Source organism: Citrus clementina, unplaced genomic scaffold, assembly GCF_000493195.1.
Source record: "Citrus clementina cultivar Clemenules unplaced genomic scaffold, Citrus_clementina_v1.0 scaffold_3, whole genome shotgun sequence".
Lineage (NCBI taxonomy): Eukaryota > Viridiplantae > Streptophyta > Magnoliopsida > Sapindales > Rutaceae > Citrus > Citrus x clementina.
In genome coordinates, this window is record NW_006262339.1 from 19,517,907 (window position 1) to 19,541,949 (window position 24,043).

General features: G+C 34.9%; 1 long non-coding RNA gene and 1 pseudogene across 3 annotated transcripts; one reads left to right on the forward strand and one right to left on the reverse strand.

Annotated features, from left to right (window-relative positions):
• Positions 1–2,486: 2,486 nt before the first annotated feature.
• Positions 2,487–5,818, reverse strand: LOC112100143. Of its 3 annotated transcripts, none has more exons than XR_002906472.1 (5): positions 5,526–5,818; positions 5,025–5,208; positions 4,118–4,186; positions 3,881–3,947; positions 2,487–2,609 (listed from the first exon to the last, which is right to left on the reverse strand). It is a non-coding gene; the product is annotated as an uncharacterized LOC112100143 (long non-coding RNA). The 3 variants fall into 3 exon arrangements; XR_002906471.1 differs by lacking the exon at positions 2,487–2,609 and adding an exon at positions 3,542–3,737; XR_002906470.1 differs by lacking the exon at positions 2,487–2,609 and having other exon boundaries at positions 3,542–3,947; positions 5,526–5,813.
• An 825-nt stretch (positions 5,819–6,643) lies between these two features.
• LOC112099659 lies at positions 6,644–24,043 on the forward strand (annotated as a pseudogene).

Below are 24,043 nucleotides of genomic sequence, written 5' to 3' on the forward strand. Positions count from 1 at the left end.
AAATTTCTAATTATTTAGCATAATTTTTTTTTGAAAAAAAAAGGAATAAGAACAGAGGAAGCTGAACTTTAATAAACAATTTTGTTTCTTTATTAAATATCACTTATGCTGTCCCATTAATTTTCATGATCCTTCAGCCTTCAGCTACATGCATAAAAAAAAATAGACATAAAAAGAAAGACATACTAAATAAGATTTATATAAAAATGTTTTTAACTTATTTTCAATTCTTCATTCTCAGGGAGGACATTGGAATAAGTTTACTAAACCTAGCTACCCTCTACATCAAGCTAGTTCATTAAGTCCAAGTTCAAAGTGGCATTTCTTTACTCTCTAATTTGAGAGAATTTTATCCCCACAAGCCAATTGAATATTGAGATGAGAACTAAACTAATAGGTGCTTCTTGATATACGTATCAAGTTAACATTTCAAGTTCTACGCCTAATATTTCAATTGTAAGTTTAATGTGTAAGGTTTCTTTAATCCAACATTTTAAGTTAAAAATCTAATAATATCGAAGTTACTTGTGTCAACAGTCTCATATGACACACTACAAGAAAACTACTAATAGATGACAGACAATTTATGACAGATTCTGAGTATATTATAAAATTATGATATACTTGTGACATAATTTTCAATCTATCATAAATTAATGATAGTCTTGTGATAAAAATATTTTCTATCATGAATTTATGATGGCTTTATGATAGGATTATCATTTATCACGAACTTATAATAGAAACGTGATAGAAATTTAATCTATCAAAAAACTGTGATAGAAAAATTACTTTGACCCTATTTGACCCAAATTTTATATATTATTTTATTTAAAAAATAAAAGGTGCTTTTTAATAGTTAAAAAAAAAAGAAAATGCTGGCAAACTGTACAGTTTTGGGTACTTTCAACTTTCTTTCTTCCTTTTTTTTCATAAGTGTTAAACGAATACACACTTAGAAAATAAAACGCTGCTTCTCTCGCCGCTCTCTCATTTTCTTCGTTTTTGTCTTTTCTTTCATATTCTCGAGAAATATTAACGAAATTTTCTCGGGAACCAATCAATTTATAAATCCTTCGACAAACAGGTTACAAATCCTTCGAGTTTGAAGGAAAATGCAGTACCAGAGGTTGAAGCAGCATCAGCAGCAGCAACAAGCTTTGGTGCAGCAAGTGCTTCTTCAATAGTAGCCTCTTAGCCACTCCTCAGGTCCAATTTCTCGTTTTCATGTTGTTTCTCGTCGCTTATGTGAATCCATGATGCCGTGATTTCGATTGTGTTTTCATAATTTCAAGCTTTGATTTGTTTGCGCTATTTAGGTTTAGCTTGTGTGATTTCGATGTTCTTGTTTGTTTTAGTTTTTAATTTTCAAGCTTTGCTAAATTTAGGTTTTGATGATTCTTGTTTTGTAAATTGTTCAAATTTCTGGGTGTTTTTTCAAATTTTCAAGCTTTGTTCAATTTATTTTACTTTCCAAATGCGTATTTTTGATCTCTTTAGTCAGCTCGCTGTCGCTTCTTAATTCCGTTGACAATTCTTTTAAGCATGAGTACCTTCTTAATGAGTGCTTTGAGAGTTGGAAGAATAGTCTGAGTACCTTTTAAGAATCTCACTTTACTGTTGTTGGTGTTTAACACATATATTTTCAAGCATAAATCTCATGTTTTGAATTTTGCACTGACTTTACATAAAATCTTTATGTGTTCAATACAGAAACTGAGCAAGGTGTAGCACAGGCAATTATTCGCTCAGTGATTGATTTTAAGAGGGACCCCTAGCCCAAAGTTTCCGAAAATGCAAAGGACCTTGTGAAGAAGATGCTTAATCCTGCCCAAAGCAAAGGCTTACAGCTGAGGAAGTACTAGGTATTGTTCAATAATGTTAATTCAATGGGTTATATACACATTGACACTACTACAAAAAAGGGCCTTTATGACTGTTATTACCCGTCGTCTGCCCTATGGCATGACAGTTGAACGACCGTCATTGATTCCGGTGTCAAGAAAATAAGATGACTATTTTTATATGTCATGTTATGCATGACATATTATATGTCACAATTCTATCATTGTAACTTTAATGAAAAATTTTCACGCATGATTAATTTCTGTCATAAACACTTCTCAATCATGATTATTATCTGTCATATAAAAATGACATATTTAATTGGAATAATAAAATTATATAATTATTTTAATTAAATATTAATTCCTTAAAATTATTTTTATTCAATCTGACGGGAATAAATGAAATTTTAGTATGTGAAATTTTAGCAGTAAATAAAATATATTTTAATTATTTGGCAGGAATTATTGAAATTGGCATCAATTTTGTTTATATTTTTTTTACGAGAATTGAAATATATTCTTTAAATTATTATATAACTAGAGTATATATATTCTTAAACCCATTCACAGGTTTTATAGAGTAAAATTCAATTATGAAATAAAATAACTACAACAATTATAGTTAAATGAATACTTGATTAATTTTTAATTTGGTTCCTAACATTACAATTACAATTCTTAAATAAACAATCTTGAGTCAACCATCTAAATTAACCAGCAACAATGCCTGAGTCAACCATCTGAATAAACCAGCAACACCAGCTAATTAAAGCACCTCGAGTTAACATAGACACAAAAAGAACAAATCTTAAATCAACATTAAGAACAGACCAAACTGCCATGAATTGCCACAAAACCAAACACAATATGATAGTTAACATATGCAACAGAACCAAATGCAAGTGAAATTTTGGAGAGCATCAAATAAACCAAACCAAATCCCACTAGTTCACACTTCTAGTAATTAAACTATATGCAATGTTCAATTAAACTAAATGTAGTGTCATACTATCATTACATTCAAAATTTCCAGAAAGGCAGTGTTCCATGAACGAAGCACCTAAACCAAACCAATCTAATCCAACATAATTACAAGCTCAACCCAAAACAATTATACATTATATACGACATATCAAAATTCACTCTCAAACCAACCTAATATAGCCAAGTAAATGAACATTAAAACTCAAAACAGACCTAAAATAACCGAAGTATTTAAGAAATAGCTCCTCACTTTATATGAGCATTCAGACATAATTCATGCATTCATAAATTACTTGTGTCCTCGCTATATGCATTTTAAGTGCATTTTCAACTTTATTGAGGCTAACATGACCTGGATTCATGAACCCAATAGGTTTCCCCATCTTATCAACTAAAATTTTGTCATATAAGCAACTAACATTCAAGAAAAAGCAATAAGTGAGAAGGCAACGGTAACAAGAATGCAACTAAAGTGATTTTGAATGTAAACGTTCCCCATCATCAGCCTATTTATAGTTTATCAGGTTTCCAAAATAACTCCATAAATCATTTTCCTTCTACATATTCAAGATCTCTCCAACCGATAACAAATAAAGCAATGATAGTTTAATAGGCATAGCCAATAACATGTGCAAGAGATTCAATCCAGACCTGTCCATAAATGAAGGTAAGTTAAGCATTTAGGTAAAACCAAAACAAAAACTTTGACATGATCAAAAGTTCACTTGTTTTCCATTGCTAATATCTCCAAACAAAATCAAAATAGGACACCTTTTTTTTATCTTGAAAAAGTACTAAAAGGGCACACAATCTTGCAATAGTTTTCAGTAGGTTATGAAGGATATTTACTTAGGCGTCCACAACATTGTGCAAGTGCAACTTAATGCCATATTGGAAATATAATGCCTACAAAAACAAAAATAACATACTGTCAAGCATATCATATATGCCATGATGCAGAAGTAAACAAATTCAATAAGAGACCTCACTATCTCGTTTGCAATCGTGAATAACTTTTGTGATGTAACTAGACTTAAGTGTAGGCTTACAGGCTTTCCCAATTATCTCCCGACCCTGAATGGCGTCAACCAGGTATATAGCTTCTGGAAATGCTAGCTGCCAAAAATCACAAAGCTTAAGTTTATAAATTTTCTCAGTAATCAAATTCACATACATATAGTAGATAGGGTTTGGTCCATTCCTATTAAAACACAACAAACATAAAGATGTATTTCATTTAGCACATATAGTAGATGGATCAAATAGGACAACAAAACACATTATACCTGCATCATACAAGACTTCCATGGCGATAATTGTCAACTCCCTCACAGTCAAGACCAATGACCAATTGCCTATCAGAAAATGGTTCCAAGAATTCAGCAGGAAGTTAAGAAGCATTGGTAACAATATGGATTGGAATCACTGAATCTATGGGCTTTCCATATGAAATATAAGAAAAAAGATAGTGGAAAAAAATGTTGCAACTCAATAAAGCTTCAACTAATAACTCAAAAAAGAATATATCAGTTGCTTATAACAAATTAAGAAAATAAAATTATAAATGTGATTCTAACAAATTAGTGATTGAATTTGAAATTGTTTTAAAAAAAATCTTAATTTCCACATAGATTTAGGATTCTTAAAGAATATAATTTTTCATCTTCGTAAAATTTCTAAGTAACCAAACACAAAGCTAGTTCAAAGTACAAAAAGCTAAATGAAAAACGAATCTAATGACATGCAAGCACTCCCCAATTAACAATTGCAAATGTTCAATTACAGCCTAAATTTTAAAAATTAAATTCTTGTTCGAAATTAAAAAAATAAATGTAAATTAAATTAATTAATTACCAAGGTCTGAAGAGAGGAAATATCAGCGTGATGAGAAGGAGACTAAGCCATCTCTCATCAGGACCATCCAACCATATCAAACTTTTTTTTTCCTCTGTATTATACCCTATTAGGGATTTTACTTTAGCTTTTCTTTTTTATTTTTTGGAAATGAATTAAAATAGAAAAAAGTTAAAGAAAAAGAAAAAAGAGTTGGTTCTGATGGTACCATAACAAGAAGTCCACAAAATTGCACTTAATGTGGACTAGGGATTCAACATTACAAATTAAAAAATTACTGACGTCGTTTCCTTACTCTAATTTGCAAATTAATTGACTGTTGGCTTTTTATTAACTTACCTTTTCTCCTTCTTCTCTTTCTTCTCTAATGACAGTTGGTGTTCTGAATGAGGGGTTGTTGAATGACGGCTGATGAGTGTGAGTGCAAAAGGCTTGGCAGTTAGAGTGCTTCTGTAAATTCATGATGGGTGCTTGGTGGCTGTGATGGGCTTCGTTCAATTGATTTTCTTCAGTTGTGATGAGGCTGTCAGGGACCGTAGATGATTAGGATTTTCGTCAATTGAGTGAAAAATAAGAACTCTGCAAAAAGCTTCTTTTGTGCTTAAGAGAGAACCAAAAAAAAAAAAAGAGATATAGAAGGGTTTCAATCGTATTTTGCTAAGTGTTGAAGCATTGTTTACAAAGCAAAATTAAAAATTAAAATATCCAATTTTTGTTTGGAAACAAAATAAAAATTAAAAATAACAAAAATACATATTCATGACTACTGAAATTGAGTCCAAAGAAAAGGATTAGAGAGAGTGAAGGCTTATGGAAACAAAACCTATCAAATGAACTTACATTGAATTGAGATGGAGCTCTTGGATCTTCGTGCAGCCAAGTTCATTGTGGTGGTGGCCAAGAGACCGAAAGCTTTTGGAAATTGGAACTAGGGTTTTGACGGCTACAGAAGGAAAGGTCAAGGAAAAATGAGAGAGCGAAAATTTTTGGCGAAGTAAGGGTAAGGGATTGAAAAATTTTGTAAAGGAGAGCAAAATTGGGGAGCGAACAAGAGAGATAGAGGGACAAAAGAAAGAACGAAATTTGGGGGTTTAGGGCTGAAATGAGAGGGATCGAATATTTTGGCCGAGTGTTGTGTTAGATACTACTTGTACCAACTCTAAACGGTACCGTTTACAATAAGATCTCATTTCAATCCATGATAAATGTCTGTCATGCCTAGCAAACGACATCGGCTTGTATTGTAAAAGACTTACTGTTTTAAATTCTAAAAAAATAAAGAAATTCAAGTATGACATCTATTTATCATTTGTTTATGTCAGTAAGCTATAAGTCATAAATATGTCATGAAATCTTGATTTAATATTATATATCACGAATATGTCATCTCCTCATGATAGAATCGTGACTCAACGTTATCCGTCATAAAAATTCTGTCATAGATACGCGTTTTTTAGTAGTGTGAAGTTTAATCAAGTAACAGTTCGTCCTCGTGCATGCAGAGCATCCTCGGTTACAAAATGCCAAAAAGGCTCCAAATGTTTCACTGGGTAAGACCGTGAAAGCAAGGCTTAAAACAATTTTCCTTTTGGTGTTCTATATAAAGATGCTGAGGCACTTGGTTAGTTTGGAGTCTATATTGGCCTAAAGATATTTCAAGTAAATGATTAGTTCATGGATGATGAAGAATGTATAAAGAAGTTATTTCATACTTCCACTAGAAAGAAGTTATAATAGGACGAAATATGAAAGTGGAATTTTATGTATTCATTATGATGTCAGGGTGTTCTTTTTGGTTAGGGAGAGTGGACTGCCATTATAAATGGGGGAGTTTGTGAAGTTTTACTTGAAAATGACTGCTAAGTAGTGTGGCCTATAGTTTTCCAGTGCTTGACACGTTTTCAAATTATAAGGATATAAATATGCACGCTTTTGCTGTATATCCATCCTGTTAGATAATGTTCCCTATCAAGACAGTTCCAGAATTATTACGGGAGTCTTATTCTTCTCTTTTCATTTTTTCGCAGGATGGTGTCATTCTTGGGGCAGATACCAGAGCAACTGAAGGACCCATAGTTTGTGATAAGAATTGTGAGTAAATTCATTACATGGCCCCAAACATATATTGTTGCGGTGCAGGAACTGCTGTTGATACTGAGGCTGTAACTGGTACTTCCTATGATTGAGTTTAATTAACTTGGCATTGCTAGATTGCAGTTGTGTTCTTTATCAACTCTTGCTTAAACAAATGATGTATTTTCTTTTTTTCATAATATTGTAGCAAACACATTGCAAATTTTTTTCATGTTCCTAGATATGCTCAGCTCACAGCTGCAGTTACATCGTTATCATACTGGTCGAGAGTCAAGGGTTGTTACAGCATCGACTCTTCTCAACAAGCACCTTTTCAAGTTAAGTTCATTCCATTTCCATTGTTTAGTTATTAGCAACATATGTTTGGATAGTCTTTAAGAGTGCGTGATTCTGATCGGTTTTTTTCTCTTTCCAGCTACCAAGGTTATGTGCAAGCTGCTTTGGTTCTTGGTGGAGTTGATTGCACTGGACCTCATCTTCACATACTTAGTTTTCTTCTTCTTGCAGAATTGTCAGAAACGATGATGATTCTTCGTACTATTTAACAAATATCTTAGGCAAAATACTGATGGCTATGGTTAATTTTGCAGATATATCCACACGGTTCAACTGATACTTTGCCATTTGCGACAATCACTACAAGAAAAAGTATCTACTATGACAGTCCTCTGTGTGACAGTTTTTGGTCTGGAGGCCTACAACAATAGAATCGTGATAGATTTATTTTCTGTCATACACTTATGACATATTTGTGATAGAAATATCGTTTATCAAGAAATTATGATATATTGGTGATATAAATATCATATATCAAGAAATTATGATAGACTAGTGATAAATTATTTGACTATCAAGAATGAAAGACTGATTTTTTATGTTGACTTTAATTGCGCGGGTTTGACTTAATTTTAAAAAATATTATATTACTAAAATAGAAGTGAAACGATGTCGTCTCAGTTGTATGTTTCGCAAGTTTGAGGATAACAGACGTAAATAACAAAAAACAATTAATAAAACGTTGCGTTTTGTTAAGGGGGGAAACATTTTTGTGAGAAAAGAGGGAAATTTTTTTCTAAGTGTTCAGAAAATTTGCAAGCGTTATTGTGGAATCTCAAAATCGATTAGCACACTTGGAGCAAACCCTCAAAGGCCAGCCATAGCAAACTAACGACACCCAAACACCCATAGTTTCAAAATCATTCTGGTTGTTTCACTGAATCATCTCTCTTTGCTGGGACGAAGTCAGTGCTAATCGAAACCCAAATTGGAATGAGAACAACATCCAGGGTACTTTTATTGACTGAAAGAAACCCAATCGCTTACCGTGAAAGAAGACCCAAATCGTTGTTGCCGAAGTTGAAACCCTAGGCTTGACGGTGAATTGAAGCTTCACGCCCACTGGTGAGTCATTGCTGCATTTGCATGTATTTAATTTTGACTATTTATTGAACTTTTATGTAAAGTAGTAAATAATTTGTAAAAAATTGAAATGTATTTGCATGTATTGCATATATTGCATATATTTCGGTAATCAATTTACTAAATAATTTCCCAGGAAGATATAATGTTGTTAATTTTGAGTTCTGTTTTGAGTTGTAATCGTGCATTGCATAATGCTGTTAATTTTTTTTTATTCTAGGTAATTCTGAATTATATTCATGTGTTTGTGTGTGAATTTTTTTTCTAGCTATTTCTGATATTGAAGCTTCGTTAAGTTAAATGAGTGTTTGTGTATGAAGATGGTGATATTGGCCTGAAATGTCTATAACAAAGCCTGGGGAGGGACTTTTAGTAACTGATTCTGTTATGTAAAATTGAGGGATTCTCACATCTCATTGTCATCTACCTATGCATGTGGTGTTGTAGCTATTTTGCATCTGGTGGTATTATTGTTACTGTTGTTGTCTTGAGTCGTAACATTTGCGTGTCAAATATAAATAGTTGTGATTGCTGCATAAACGTGACAATTCGATGTTCTTGATTTGTTGAAGGCATTGTATTAAGGTACTTGAAGCTTTTCTTTGTGTTTGCTTTCATTTTTGTTCTACTGATGTATATTATTTGAAGTTGTAGTTTATTATTTCTTCTTAGGCTTACTCATATGATTAATGTAATTTATTGGTACCTTTTTAGCCCTCTTGAATCCAAGTTTTGGAATTTTATCAACTGATCATTCAAAATATATTTCAGTAATCAATATTGTTGCTGGATTTGTACCTGGAATTGGATATAACAGCAGATTGTTGTGTTTAATTTGGTAAGTTCCATTTCTTATCCTCTATTATTTGACGTAGATTGAAGTTGTTATACACTTGCTTAAAATTTACATATCTTTAAATTTATAATTATGATACTATGTAATGTGTTTGTTGTGGGGTCTGTCTTATTTATTATATTTATAGTATAGTAGGAGAGTGAACTTTTGAAAAGTATGAAATTCAGTTTATCAGCTTTCTTGTTTGCTATATTTGTAATTTTAAAATTTGTTTAGTTCACATGGTGTTATAACATTAGACAAATATTCTAAGTATGTACATTCTTTCTTTGTTTTATGTATATGTCAGGAACATTAATTATTAAGCCCGAAATTGATAAATCTTGGATTCAATGTAATCGACTGTCGACAGAATATGAAGAGGGTGTCCAGAAATTTATAAATTTTGCTATAAAAAATGCTGCAGGGAGTAGCGTCATTAGGTGTCCATGCGTTGATTGTGGGAATTTATCATTTGAAACACCTACAACTGTAAAAGATCATTTATATATGCATGGTTTTGATGTGAAATACGACAATTGGTTTTGGCACGGGGAAGAGATTCGTAAGAGTTCTTCTCCTCAAAGAGAAAACCATTTTCAGCAACAAAATATAGAGTTTGACAATGGTAATGAGTTAGAAATGGTTAATGATGCTTATAAGGGTTGTTGTGGGGACCCTAAGGCATTCAAAGAGTTGCTAGAACAGGCTGAGAAACCCTTGTACCTAGGATGCACAAAATTTACTAAGTTATCCTTTTTAGTGAAATTGTTCAATGTGAAGGGTAGATTTGGGTGGTCTGACAGTAGCGTTTCTGCATTGTTGAGTGTTTTAGCAGATGCTTTCCCTAAAAATAATGAAATTCCAACCTCTATGTATGAGGCCAAAAAGACAATGTCAGCTTTGGGCTTAGAATATGTTAAAATTCATGCTTGCCCAAACGATTGCATACTCTACAGAAAAGAGTATGAAGGTCTTTTGGAATGTCCTACTTGTGGGTTATGTAGATGGAAGAAAAAGGATGGTACTGTAGACCAATATAGGAAAGGGGTTCCTGCAAAAACTTTATGGTATTTTCCTCCTATACCTAGGTTTAAGCGCATGTTTCAGTCATCCGAAACTGCTAGGGACTTGACTTGGCATGCAAATGAGAGGATGGTTGATGGTAAACTCCGACATCCGGCTGACTCACCATCTTGGAAGTTAGTAGATGAGAAATGGCCGATCTTTGCATCCGATCCTAGAAACCTTCGCCTAGCTCTATCAGCTGATGGAATCAATCCACATAGCTCTCTTAGTAGTACATATAGCTGCTGGCCAATAATTCTTATTACTTATAATCTTCCACCATGGTTGTGCATGAAACGAAAATTCATGATGTTGTCCCTCTTGATTTCTGGTCCTCAACAACCGGGTTTAGATATTGATGTGTATTTGCAACCTCTTATTGAGGATTTGCAAACTTTATGGGATGTTGGGGTGGAGGCATATGATGCCTACAAAAATGAGTACTTTAATTTGCGGGCTGTATTACTATGGACAATAAATGACTTCCCGGCATACGGAAATTTAGCAGGATGTACTGTTAAAGGATATTATGCCTGCCCATATTGTGGTGTAGAAACACCAAAATGTAGACTTAAACACAGTGGAAAAAATGTATACATTGGGCATCGGCTTTGGCTTCCTCATGGTCATAAATTTCGGTTCCAAGCAAAAGCCTTTGACAATAGTGTGTGTGATGAAACCCCTCCAAAATTGTTAAACGGGGAGGAAATTTTCCAGTTGGTCGACTCTATTGATAATAGATGGGGGAAAAGCAACAGTAAAAAGCGTAAAAGTGCGAACAATAATGATCTCGCGTGGTGGAAGAAGAAATCTATATTTTATAATTTAGAGTATTGGAAGCACTTGCTTGTGCGGCATCAATTAGATGTTATGCACATTGAAAAGAATGTGTGTGAGAACATCTACGGTACACTGCTACATATTCCTGGAAAGTCCAAAGATGGACTGAAGTCGAGGATGGATCTCTTGGAAATGAAAATTAGGCCCACCTTAGCACCACAAGTTAAAGGAAACAACAATCGTACATGGCTTCCTCCTGCTTGCCACACCTTAACTAAGGAGGAAAAAGCAAGATTCTGTGCAGCTTTGAAAAGTATCAAGGTTCCTACTGGATACTCTTCAAATATTAGGAATCTTGTTTCAAAAAAGGACTTTAAACTCCAGGGTCTTAAGTCTCATGACTGTCATGTTCTTATGCAACAACTTTTGCCAATTGCCGTAAGGTGTGTGCTGCCCAAACATGTCAAAGAAGCTATCATTAGGTTTTGTTTCTTCTTTAATTCGTTGTGTGGGACTGTGATTGACGTGACAATGCTAGATGAATTGGAGAAAAACATCGTAGAGACTTTGTGCTTGCTTGAAAAATGTTTTCCCCCTTCTTTTTTTGACATAATGGTTCATCTTACTATTCACTTAGTGAGTGAAGTTAGACAATGTGGTCCCGTATATTTTCGGTGGATGTATCCTTTTGAGCGATACATGAAAACTCTAAAAGGCTATGTTCGAAACCGTAACTGTCCTGAGGGTTGCATAGCGGAGAGTTATATTGCCGAGGAAGCATTAGAATTTTGTGCAGAATACTTGGAAAACATGCCCACAATTGGGGTTCCACCTGGACATGTGCAGAATTTAGAAATTGACAAGCCCATGAGTGGTGGACAAATGGTGGAAGTTGATCGAACTTCATTAGATCAAGCACACTTGTATGTTTTGCATAACACTGAGGAAGTTCAGCCTTATATAAGGTGATGTTATCTAACTTGTGTTATTTTAGCTTTATATTTGTCAGGTTTTGGTAGTTTAGGAACCTGAAAATTTTGTCATTTTAACTGATTTTTAGAGAGCATGAGGATTGGTTACAACTTTGCCATCCATGAAAAAATGAGAAGTGGTTGCAAGATGAACACAACCGAACATTTGCAGATTGGCTAACAGATAAGGTTTTGATAACATTAGTTTAATTAATTCCTTTTTTTCCTTTCTGTTTCGGTTTGTGCTTGTTTAACATTATATTCCTATTGATTAATAATAGGTAAATATGTTGATAGAGAATGGTGACGTTGTTACTCAAACAATCCGTTGGTTATCCCAAGGGCCTCGTCCTTATGTTTTCCAACATCCTGGATATGACATAAATGGTTTTCACTTTGTTACAAGAGATCGAGACTTAAATAGAGTTACTCAAAATAGTGGAGTGTCATTGGTTGCACAAACAATTTCAGTCGCAAGTTCAAAAGATAAAAATCCTGTCACTTCTAACATCACATACTATGGAGTGATTAGAGAGATTTGGGATCTAGATTATGTTATCTTTAGAATTCCAATAATGAAGTGTGACTGGGTACATACCAGAGGTGGTGTTATGAAGGATAGACTCGGATTTACTTTGGTAGACTTGCAACGAATGGGTCATAAATCTGATCCATTTATTTTAGTTTCTCAAGCCAACCAAGTTTTTTATGTACCTGATCAGCTTGATAAGAAGTGGTCAGTTGTATGCCAAATGCCTAGAAGAGGTAAACCCACACAAAGAAGTGAAGATGCAGTGGAATACCCTTCGTTGACTACTGAATTTCCAAGTGCTGATAACATAAACTCTATTGACGATGATTCTGAAATGTACGCACGAGACAGCAAAGAGGGAATTTGGATTGGACCTTGAATATCGTTTCTGTGTTTGTTTGCATGAGCTGTTTGTTGAGTCCTTCTCAAAATGATATATGTTAAGGTTAATACAAGAAGTATTTATGGTATCTATTATTATTTTATTTTATATTTTTTGGCAGTTTTTATATGGTAGTGTATTCTCATCATTTGATTTTGTTCTGCAGTTGTGATATTCATCATGGATAAGGGAAAAAATGTCCCTGAGAGTTCTTCACCTGAGCAATCTGATGCCCATTTCGATGAGTTTTTAGATGAACAAAATGATGGATTTGTTGGTGAGGAATCAGAGTACCATGAGGCACTTATCCGCGAAGGATATGATCCTGAAACGCCCCTGGCCGATCATGTCCCTGATCTTGATGAGTTTGGAGATGGGAACGAGGATGAACCTGAGAGCAGCAGTAAGCGAAGCAGAGGTGGCACTGTTGGGTCAGAACAAAACAAAAAGAGGAAAAGAAGTGGAAGGTTTGTGGTTAAATACAACAGCCTTGGTGTTCCAGTTGGTGAAGAAGCCATTGAGCTGGCTACGTATATTGGTGTTTTGGCTCGTACATCAATTCCAATCCTCTACAACGATTGGCGTAGAGTTCCAGATGATACGAAGGAGCGTCTATGGGAGTCTGTTAAGGTATAAAATAATTTCCTTTAGACGATTACTCTAGTTTTATTGTGGCTGGAAAAATCTCACATTTTCATAATGAAACTTGAAGGTGTACTTCGTGGTTCATCCTCGAAGTAGGAAGCAAGTACTACAAGCCATCGGAGCTGCATTTCGGAACTTTAAGTACACTCTAATGAGGAACTATGTTTTACCATTTGTTAATGACCGTAAAAGGCTTTTCAAGCCACCAGCACGGTACAGCACGATTGCTAAGGAAAGTTGGATTAAGTTTGTAAAGGAAAGACTATCTGAAAAATTTCAAGTGAGTGTCTAATTCAAGTGTTAATAATATATGAATGCTTATGACATTTTTCCTTATGGGTTTATCCATTGTTTGTTTGGTTGTTTTAAGCAGAAAGTTAGTGGTGTGAATAAACTTAGGCGGGCACAAAACAAGTTTAATCATCGCCTAAGTAGAAAAGGTTACGTTGGGTTAATGCAGGAAGTGGTATGTACTGTGAGTTAGTTGCTAACATTTTACTGTTGTTTGGTTAATGCAAATAATGATTGTTACTAACATTTTAACTTTTTATTAACTTTTTTACAGTGCTCAGAAACAGGCCTTACTGAAGAAGAAGTGGACAGGAGTGTTCTTTGGAAGAGAGCTCGGCAAATGAAAAACGGAGGATACCACCCCGATGTTGAACCAGTTATTAAAAAAATCGTAAGAAAGTTTTTGCTTACTACTGTAATTCTATTTGTGATTACTTATACTTTGATAACATTGGCTTACTTAATTCATTTGTGTGGTAGGATAAATTGGAGATGGAAGCTAAGAAAGGAAAGATGCGGTCATCCGGAAAAAATGATATTCTCGCACAATCTTTAGGAAAAGCTCCAAAATGTGGTCATATGCAAGGAGTGGGCAAGTTTGTGACCCCGTCTCTGTATTTTCAAACTTACCAGAGGCCTGCTAATAGAGACAGGCAAAGAGAGGACCGTCTATGGAGGGAATCAATTAATCGGCAGTTGGAAGAAATGAGAAATGAACTAAGAAAAACACCTCGTCATTCAGATATAGCAAGTTCCAGCTACCCTCGCGTGCCTGGTGAAAACAATAATGTTGTTGGAGATGATGGCATAGAGTCTGTTCAAGCTGAAGCAGTTGCTGAAACAACAAAGGTCAGTTTGTTTATTATTTTTCTTATTATTTCTAGATTTAGTCTTTTGCTGGATAAGGGTTGTTGTAGTTACTGTTCTTACATGTTATTTGTGGATTTAGTTTGCTGTATATTTACTATTTATACATATGTTCTTTCTGGGGTGTCATTTGATACTGTTAACTACTTTGTAAGAGAAATTTAGAGTATTTAGAAACTATTTATGCCAATCACACTGAACAATTATGTTTGTAACAGCTTGATCATTTGAAAAAAAAGAAGCAAGGGACACCTAAGAAAGAGACAGACATAGCAAACAAAAACAAGAATACACCTGCCAAAAAATTCTCTGTCATTGCAAGAAAGAGTCCAAGATTGAACCCAACTGAAATCCCAGTGGAGATGCCTGATGATTTGTTACAGGGAAAAAAAAATAGTAATCCTAAACATCAAGGCACAAAAAAACATTTGAACTTTGAATCAGTAGAACAGCATAATGATATAATAGAGATAGGACATACAGATGCTGTAAAACAGACCAAGGACGAGGGCAAAAAAGTTGCAGTGAAGCCTTTGCCAACAAGGAGGAACACAAGGCATGCAGGAGGAGTACAACGAAACAAGATTCCGTTGTTGCAGTTGTTTGGCACAATGTGTGAAGCTAAGATGTCAGACCAAGAATGGATTCCATATCTACTGGATGATGGTGTTTTCCATTTGGAAGGGATTAGAGCTCATATTGGAAGGCGTGACTGTAGTGCAGTTCTGTCAATGGATGCTATAGGAGTAAACGTAATCGAAGTCTATATTGCGTAAGTGATTCATAATCATTCTAGTTTTATGTGTACTTTATATGGGAGTCCCAATTAATGGACTTTAACATTGTTTGTCTATTGTTTATCAGGATGTTGTATGCTTCCATTCTCCCTGGGAAAAGAGGAGTGAAACCATTTGGATTCATTCGTCCAGGTCTGGTTTCACTAGGCGAAGAACGTAATCCTACTGCATCATTTGACCTTAGGGCACGTGGAGTTTGTGATCGATTGAAAAAAGCAAAGAAGGGACAATTCATCTTTATGCCTTATAATCCCTAGTATGCTCCTTTAATACTTTTCAACTCATATTAATTTCTTTTCTTGCCTTAATTTACTGAAATTGCTACCTTACTGTTCTTTCTTTTATTATAGTTATCATTGGGTGCTGGTCATCTTTGATGTGTTGAAAAAAGAAGTTTATTATCTCGATTCTTATGGGGGAGATCCTGATGATGATTTAAAAGAGCTCATTAAAGTGTATGTTCAATTTTTTTTATTACCATTGTCAATATAAAATTACTTTTACATAATTTACAGATACTTTGTTACAATTTTTTTTTTTGTATACAGCTCTATGACAATGTTTATAGCACAAGAGGGTAAGGAGAAATGGAATTATAATAAGATGGTCAGATCCGTAAAGGTTTGAACTATTACCTTAACTATAATTATATATTACCATGCTTAATTGTTATTAAAATGAACTGTACAATTGCTGATTGTGAACAGGTCCCACAGCAACCAGCAAGTTCAGTCGTGTGTGGATTTTACGTCATGAGATTCATGAAAGACTTAATTAATGACTTCTCTTTACTAATGAACAATGTGAGTTCCTTGATCATAATTTGCTTCATAAAAAAGAACATGTCCTGTTTCAAAGTTTCACTAAATATTTATTTTTCATAAATAGTTCAACGGAAAGACAACATATTCTGATGCTGAATTAGATGAAGTCCGTATTGAGTGGGCAAACCATTTTTCTGGAGTACTTGCTGTTATGTGAGGTAACCCTTACCTATTATGTTGTTATTGTGAGTTCATTGATGAAATATATTTTACTTGGGCAGTTATCTAGCTTATTATACTTCTATGTTGGATTATGATGAAGATGGTGGGTACTGCTGGAGTTCGCTAGTTTTTTTCTTTGTTTGGAAAATAGCTCCTGGATATTGATGCAATTTTACACATTTCGGTTGTTCTTAGGTTGGATTTTCACGTTTGGGAACTGCTGGCCTTGTCTGATCAGTATTTTTGGCTCCTCTTATGTTGCTGGAAGTGTTGCTGGAAATGAACTATGTTGTTGCCTTTGTTCATGTTGGTAGAAATGACTCTGTTGTTTGGCTTCCTTATGCTACTGGAATTGAACTGATCATTGTTAATTTGTGTTGTACATGCTGCTGGAATTTAGTTCTTAGGTTGTTACAATACTCTTCTTCTATTTATGTTGGATTTGTCACTCTCAAATTTGATTAAATTATGTTTGCTCACAATTATGAAATCTTAGTCAATGTTATCCATTTCATTTTCTTTGTCAGTTAATTTTTAATTGCAATATTAATTTTAATAATCTAATTAATTAGCTAATTTATGAAATATTAATTTCTACTAAATCAATTGCAGGATTGTTATTAAAATGATAATAATTTCATGGTGCAAAAAAAATACCCCTTTTTTATTAATTATAATTTCAATTTTTGATTTAATTGAAAAAATTCATTTAATTATAATTTGCATTTCGCGCCAAATTTGATTTTCCCGCCAAAAATTCAAAATATGGCGCACAAATTTAAAAAAAAAGGGGCCAAATTCAAATTTATTATATTCCTCTCTAAATAAAGTTATGACAGTTATGTGACTAAAAATATTTATCACAGATTATGACTGGCATTATTCTGTCATCAATTCTTGACGGTGGCTACAATGACGGTATGAACAACCGTCATCCACCCCCTACTATGACAGATTTTGCCTGTCATGGTAGGCACTTTTTCTTGTAGTGAATGGGTTCTGGTTCTCTTGCTGCCATGGCTATGTTTGAATCAAAATACAAAGAAGGACTGATTGTAAGTTTGCCTGTTATAATTTCTTTTTTCACAGGTGCTATGAGGATGTTTTTTCATGTTTAATTCACTTTACTGTTTATGATCATCTCATGAACTTTTAGTTCTCTGGAAAAGCTTTTGAAGTATACTTAGACGTTGCCATCAAGTGGTCTAAGTTAATGCAAATATGTTTTGATCAAACGACGCTCCTGTTACATTTGGGTTTCATTTATTTATTTGCAAGTGGTAACTTTTACACCATGACTTGTGTCGGTGTTGTTTCATAAAATAAAAAAAAATTGTCAAATTGACAATATTTTTGCTCAATGTCCACAAGAACTATACTTTTTGGCTAATTAAGACCTAAAATTGGTTGAAACTCATCTCTCAATACCTCAATTGAAGTACTCTATTTTCTTTTTTCCCCCTTAAGCATCAGACTCACTAGTTATTTGGCTTTTTATGAGTTTAATATTAAATTTTCAAATTGGTTGCCTCAAAATTGATTGATACCTTCAGTTTCTCTTGTAAATTGTAAGCTTTTTATGAGTTTAATATAGTTATTTGGTTTTTATGTTTTAGTGTTGTAGTTCTAAACAATGTAATAAGTTTTCAGATTATTCAATGTATTGCCGCTGGAAGAGGGTATTGCTTCTGGAAGTCTTGCTGTTGGAATATTTCCATTAATCTTTGGAAGTTTTGTTGGGGAACTTGGCTCGGTGGCCGGAATTTAAATTACTTTTCTTGGAGTTTAATTGAAATTTAACTATTGTTTTTATATTTCGGCATTCTTTTTTTTAAATTTGGGATGTTTTATTATGTATTGGTGGTAATGACATTGAACACTAGATGTATTTATTTTGAAATTAATTTGTTGGATTGAATGGATGTTAATTAATATCATTTTTTAATTTTTTGACAATATTCATTTTTATTAATTAATTAAATTTGTAAACAAGAATTCACAAATAAATTATAATCACAATATAATTTTTTTAAAAAAATTAACTATATGACGGGAAATACACATCATAAAATCTGTCATAAAAAATTTTCCACCAAAATTGAATAATAAATTTACAAATGACAATTTAATCTCCCACCAAAAGTTTTAAAAAATAGAGCGAAAATTTAAATAAAAATTTAATTTAATTTGATTAATTTTCTCATTGAAATATTGTGTGACTGATATATGACTGTAAAATATCATCAAGAATTCATGACGGAAAATATTCTATCATAAATTAATGACAATAACATAGATAACGGTTGAACTGTTTGTTATGCACCACCTTTGATGACAGTTATTTTCCGTCATCTATTGTTTATTTTCTTTTAGTGACAGCTACTCCCTATAGTTCCTAGTATCATGAACCCTAATCATAAATGAAATTATATGTGCCCACTCCCTATAATTTGAACTTTGAAGTGAAGAAGCTAGCACTTTCTATCACCATCGCATTGAAGAGTAAAAATCTCTTTCACGTTTTAGGTTTCTATTCACCATGCATGCAGAAAGAGCAAGACCTAATAGCATTTTAAATTTCTTCAAACATGTCCATCACTTTAATAGCATGAAAATGTTAATGCAAATTGAGAAAGAAACCAATACACGATTGAAAAGTTTAGGTGCTTTTAAGTCAAAAGTACTGATGAACACTGAAGTGAAAGATATGATTCAGATTGCTTCAATGAAGAAAAAAGATATGGGAAAATTTTTAAAGCTAAAAGTAGAAACAAAAGCCAAAGAAAACTGAGAATTTGTAATTGATTATAAAAGGAAAGAATCCATTAGGCCAGATTTCAGATCACTACATGCAGCATGCTGTAATTATTAATATGATTATTAATGCATTGCAGCTGCTGTGTATTTTGTCAAATGATCTAAAACCCTAGATACAGATAGGAAAGTCGCTATAGCCTTTTCTTTTTCTGGGGAATTCGAGTGGACAACTTCAGTCAAATGTTTTAATTTTTTTTTCTAAAAATTTTTTAGCTATCATGAAATGATGTACTTGCAAGAGTCTAACTTTCATCACGAACAAATATCCATTTATGACATTCGTTTAATTATATCAAACAGTTGAAATTGTTGAAACAAAATTGTTTAAAAAGAAAATTGTTTTTCACCAAAGCAGTGACTCAAGGCCAGCAATATTCTTGACCTCTAAAGTTTCATTACCTACTTTAACATTAGGATGACATTATTTATAATTTACCTTAAAAAGTGCAGTTGAATGACTTTCCGTTTGTTTGTTGAATCAGTCATTCGAGTTGAACTCCTAAAAAAGATAGGAGTTAAAAATAATGTTTGGGCTATGCTCCTTCCCCCCCCCCCCCTTTTTTTTTGGGTACAATAACGAGCCTATCTAAAGGCTAAGGCAAAACAATGCGAGGGTATGAAACCCCGGTACAATCATGCAAAAGCCCATAAATCAGCCCCTGGAGGAGGAGAATTGAAAATGTGCAGACCAATAGGTAAGGATAGAGCAGAGTTTGCAAGGAAGTCAGCTGCAAAGTTAGTTTCTCTGTAGGCATGTTTGATCTGCACTTGCCAGCCTCTGTTCAACAGATCCTTGATGCTCCTGATAAGTGATGCATACGCATTTGGCCTAACACAAATTGAGTAACCACCAATTGAGTAACGCAAATACTGTCAACATCAGCTTGAAGCTGTCGAATTCCTATATTCCAGGCCAAGCATAATCCTTGGTAAAGGCCCCATAGCTCAGCTCTAGTTATGGAGCCAACACCAATATTCATGCCAAAACCAATTATCCATTCTCCATCGCAGTTTCGAATTAAGCCCCTAGCACTAGATAAACCAGAACTTTCATGGCTTCCATCTGTATTAAGTTTAAACCATGGCCAGCTCGGGGCAACCCATCCAAAATGTTTTTCAACCTTCATGTCAACAGGAACAAATAAGCTCTGGTTAATCTTTTTAATTTCCTCAGTACGACACTTAATATCCATCACTATGTGGCTCGTGTTGTTGGTTACACCATTGTGAAGGTTTTGATTACGCCAAAACCAAAGCCTCTAGATTGTGACTCCAAAAAGACATGTCCAGTCAAAAAAACCCTTCATACTTCCACAAGTTCTTCAAATTATATAACATCCAATCTCTGAGATTCAGATTAAAAAATTATTGCCGGATCTCAAGGGATAGCAAACCTAACCAAACATGCTTAGCACCGGGGCAGTCTCTCAAAGCATGGAGAGTATTCTCAATGAGACAGCCACATCTCACACAGCTCATATCAGCTCCAATGTGCCTTCGGAAAAGTTCAGCCTTAGTTTTCAGTCTATTCTGTCCAACTACCCACAGAAAGGTTCTGATACATTGGGGTCCTCGCCAGTGCCAAACAAAGCTCCAAAAGGAGTCCTCATCATTAACCGTCATTTTTGACAAAGCTAGGTATGCCGATTTAATTGTAAAATCTCCTGACTTGGAATAAGCCCAGTACCTTTGATCATCCTCATCAGACACGTTGAGAGGCTTTATCGCAGCAATTTTGAGGAGTAGATGATGAGGCAAAAAATTGGCAAAAAGTCTCCAATTCCAAGCTCCCTCATCAGTGATAAACCTCGCTACACACTCATTGACTTGCTTAAGAGGTATGAGCTGCAAAGCGAAAGCATGCAAAGGGTATTCCTCTATTGCCCAATCATCCCACCAAAATCTAACTTTGTTGCCACTACCAATATCCCATTTTATTCCTTTTAAGACCTCCGGCCAGATTCCTCCCACAGCCTTCCACATGTATGATCCATATTTCGTAGGCAGGACATTTGGGAGCGAGGTATGATCAAGCCCATACTTTGACAAGAGAACTTGGACCCATAAACTATTCGGGGAAGAAATTAAGCCCCACCCGATTTTCATAAGTAACGACTCATTCATCAAACTAAGGTTCTTCAGGCCAAGGCCCCCGCAAAGCTTTGGTTGGTATATGTGATCCCATTTAACTAAGCTCATTTTCTTTTTTCCTACTGCCCCACCCCAAATAAAATGTTGACAAGCCTGGTCTATATTATCCTGAATACCAGAAGGAATCTTTGTGGTCTGCATAGCATAAATAAGAATAGTTTGGATTACCGATTAAGTGAGAGTAAGCCTTCCTACTAAGGACAAGTGCATAGCATTCCACCCTGACAGACGTTTGTTTACTTTGTCCAAAATCTCTTGGTAAGTCTGCTTGTTGACTCGAGAATGGATGACCGGCATACCTAAATATTTTCCTAGGTTTTTAGTGACTGAAAAACCCAAGGCAGCGCCAATTTCCTTGGCCTCAACTGGCTTCACATTTCGGGAGAAAAAAACTTGAGTCTTGGACTTATTGACCTTCTCCCCAGAGCTCATACAAAAATCATTTAAAACATCATTTATAACCACTGCTTGCGTAGAGGACACTTCGCCAAGCAAAATAAGATCATCGGCAAAGAATAAGTGACTTAAAGGCGTACCTCCACGTGCAAGCCTAATCGGTTTCCAGAGTCCTCTCTGCACAGCATCATTGATCCTATGACTTAGTCTTTCTATGCACAAAACAAAATATATATGGAGATATGGGATCTCCTTGTCGAATGCCTCTAGATTGTGTGAAACTCTCTGTAGGTTCCCCATTCCACTGAAGTTGCATAGTCGCTATTGTAATACACTCCATAATAAGCCGAATAAACTCAATGGGTAGACCAATCTCCCGCAAGGTTTCAAAGATAAAGTCCCAACTTAACCGGTCATAGGCTTTCTCCAAATCCACTTTAATAGCCATTTGCCCAATCCTCCCCTTTTTCCGTCTCATCAAATGGATAACTTCCTGGGCGATTACAACATTTTTTGTGATGTGTCTCCCCGAAACAAAATTGGTCTGATTCGATCCAATGAGCTCTGGCATAATAGCTTTCAGATGATTGGCTAGCAGCTTAGTGATAGTTTTGTAAACGACCGGGCACAAACTAATGGGGCGAAAAAGCTTGAGGCTAGTAGGATTATCTGATTTCGGGATTAGAACAAGCAATGTTCTATTCAACTCCTTGGGGACCTCGGTGCCACTAAAAATGTCTTTAATAAGCTTACAAACTGAGTTTCCCACTACATTCCATTGTGTCTAGTAAAAGAGTGCATGGAAACCGTCTATTCTCGGAGCTTTAAAAGCCTTCATACAAAAAACAACATTCGTAATTTCCTTATCATCCACAGCTAGGCTGAAACCTTGTAGTTGACTCTTCTCAAATACTAGAAAAGCATTACGGATAGGGTAAGGCTTATAAAATTCATCCTCCTTGGTATAGAGTTTAGAGAATTAGGACACAACATATTCTTTAATCGCATTATTATCCAACAACCAATTACTCATATCGTCTTTGATCATCTCAATTCTATTCCTTTTTCTTCGCTGAATTGTTTTGCGATGGAAGAAAGAAGTATTACGATCACCACACTGAATCCACTCCCTACGAGACTTTTGATACCATAAAAGTTCCTCTTGGGTTAGCACTTCCTCAAGCTCCTTTTTGAGTTGTCATTCAAGTCGAATCAGGTTATTAGAATGGTGGGTTTCGAGAGCCTGTTGGATGCCCCCAATCCTTGCTAGCAGGGGGTTTTTACGTTTGAAAATATTACCAAAATTACTATTCTAGAGTGAAGCCTCCTCCACAAAGTGTTTAGCTGATTATAAATAATTCATATCTGGTTGCCATATACTTGAAACAAGACTCTCAAACCTCTTATCAGTTAGCCAAGAAGCGAGAAACCGAAAAGGTTTAGGGCTACTACAAGCAAATTGAATTTTCTCAAAATGTACCAAGATTGGTCTGTGATCCGAGCAAACTTTAGGAAGGTGTAGCACCGAGGAATTCGGGAAATTTTCAACCCATTTGTCATTACAGATCGCTCTATCAAGTCTTTTATGCAAAGAGCCATGAGCCTAGGTGAAAGAAGGCCCTTTGAACTCCAAATCACAAAGCTGATTGTGTTGAAACCACTCATTAAAGAGCTGGCACACATTGTTAGTTCTTCGAGATCCTCCCCTCTTTTCTAATGCATTCAGAATGACATTAAAACCACCTCCGACAGAAACCCGAAAGTGGATAAACTGACGATGGTTCACTGTAACCTCCACAGCAAACTCCTCTTTCCAAAGAAGCCAGATTCCTCTAGAAAAACCCACAGCTTTCACTCTATGAGATCTTGCAAAGCCACTACTCCTGATAAAATTATCAGCCCTAATTCCACTTACTTTGGGCTCCAAAATTGCAACCATAGTGGGAGTATAATTCTTAACAAAGCCCTTGAAAGTTCGATGAAATCCCTTTGATGAAACTCCCTGACAATTCCAAAACATAATAGAGAACAACATTAAAAATAATGAAAAAATATGGAGAAAAATCCCTTACACCTCAGGCACAAAGTCCTGGTGTTCTAAAGCCAGCTGAGGTTCATCTTCTAAGGATCCCGCAAACTCCGAATCCTCTGATTCCTCATCTCCGCTATCTCCTACGTAGTCACTATCTTCTGGATCATCCATCAAATTATCCATATCCCATTCTTTTATGTCCGGAGGATCCCCCATAGGTTGACCATCAAGCTTCTCATATATTCCATCTTCACTAGGGAATAAAGGGTTGGGAGTAGTTGCCAAAACATTTTGA